The sequence below is a fragment of the Ictidomys tridecemlineatus genome, chromosome 5 (genome assembly GCF_052094955.1).
Source record: "Ictidomys tridecemlineatus isolate mIctTri1 chromosome 5, mIctTri1.hap1, whole genome shotgun sequence".
In the NCBI taxonomy this organism is placed as follows: Eukaryota; Metazoa; Chordata; class Mammalia; order Rodentia; family Sciuridae; genus Ictidomys; species Ictidomys tridecemlineatus.
In genome coordinates this window covers 175,054,997-175,056,527 of record NC_135481.1, presented here as the reverse complement: position 1 = coordinate 175,056,527, position 1,531 = coordinate 175,054,997, and the positions used below count along the sequence as shown (strand labels likewise).

The following is a 1,531-nucleotide window of genomic DNA, read 5'->3' as shown; positions in this document are numbered from 1 at the left end:
CCACCCCGCTCCTTTTTTGAGACAGGGTCTTACTAAATTGCTGAGGCTGGCCTTGAACTTTTAATCCTCCTACTTTAGCCTCCCAAGTCCATGCACTGCCGGGCCCGGCTGGTCCTATGCTATTAAACAGGGCATGGGCCTCCACCGCTGTGGAGGTGTATCCCTGCGCTAGATGTGCCATGGCTGGATTCCCACACTGACATTCCCTGTGGCCTTGACATGCCATGTCCTTGTCCAGGCCACATGCTCACATGAGCTTGTTGACAGGTGTGCACCACAGATGTGTGTGGCAAGGGGACCAGTGACCCTGGCCTTGCTCCAAGTCTCAGCTGAGTTGATGTCATCAGGACTGTGAATTTCCTGTCCCAGCATACTGAAGCCAAGCTCTGGGCACCGGGCCATGGGGGACCTGGTGAGGGCGACACTCACAGGATTTCATGAGCATCTGGCCTGGGACATGTGGCCTAGAAGGAGAGAGAAACACAAGATTCCTCCGGGTTGTGTACCTGGGCAGGGTCCATGGACCAGGTTTGAATGGGGAAGAGCTGAGAGGACTCAGCAGCTAATCTGTGCACTCAGTGGAGCAGCCCTGTGAGCTAGAGGAGGGGCGGGGAGGAGGGGCAGGTGGGGCTGCAGCTTTGCCAGCTCCAAGAGGCCCAGGAAGAGTGAGTGTGAGCTGAGTGCAGTGGTGTCTGCCTGAAATCCCAACGGCTGGGGAGGCTGAGGCAGGAGGATTTCGAGTTCAAAGCCAGCCTCAGCAACAGTGAGAGGCTGAGCAACTCAGTGAGACCCTGTTTCTTCCCCCCCCCACCCCGTGATGCTGGGATTTGAACCCAGGGCCTCGTGCATGCGAGGCAAGCACTCTGCCAACTGAGTTACATCCCCAGCCCCACACCCTGTTTCTAAATAAAACATGAAATAGGGCTGGGGTGTGGCTCAGTGGTTGAGTGGCCCTGAGTTCAATCCTGGTACAAAAAAAAAAAAAAGTAAGAGGGTGAGAGCGGGAAGAAAGGGAGGAATGGAGGCATGGGTCCTTGTGCCCACCAGGCAAGTGCTCTGTCCCTGAGCTCTACCCCCAGCCAGGAGTGAATAAATAAGTGAGTGTGGAAGCCGGGAAGCAGTGCTTCATTTTGCCTAGATCTCCAGCGCCCGCTCTGGCTGGCTGTGGGTCCCAGGGGTGCTTGGTGAACGGCAGGGTGGCAGCCCTCCTGCAGCAGGGCCAAGCCTTGGCGGACCAGTCGGGCTGGGCACTAGGAGGACCAGTACAGGCAGGATGGCTCCTCCGTGTAAGCAGGGCTGTGTGTGGTGTGTCTGGGGAGCAGGTGGGTGAGCGCAGGGCCCAGGCGTCGGCCACAGTGTTCTCAGACTAGCTTCAGTCATGCCCCCGGGAATCCTTGCAGCTCGGGAGGCTGAGGCAGGAGGACGACAAGTTTGAGGCCAGCCTCAGCAACTTAGCGAAGCCCTCAGCAACTTAGCAAGACCCTGCCTCCAAGTAGAAACAAATAAAAAAGGGTTGGGATGTGGCTCAGTG

General features: G+C 57.4%; 1 non-coding gene across 1 annotated transcript; it reads right to left on the bottom strand.

Annotated features, from left to right (window-relative positions):
- Positions 1-812: 812 nt before the first annotated feature.
- Trnaa-cgc (transfer RNA alanine (anticodon CGC)) lies at positions 813-885 on the bottom strand. Its single transcript has one exon. It is a non-coding gene; the product is annotated as a tRNA-Ala (tRNA).
- Between the last annotated feature and the right edge of the window lie 646 nt (positions 886-1,531).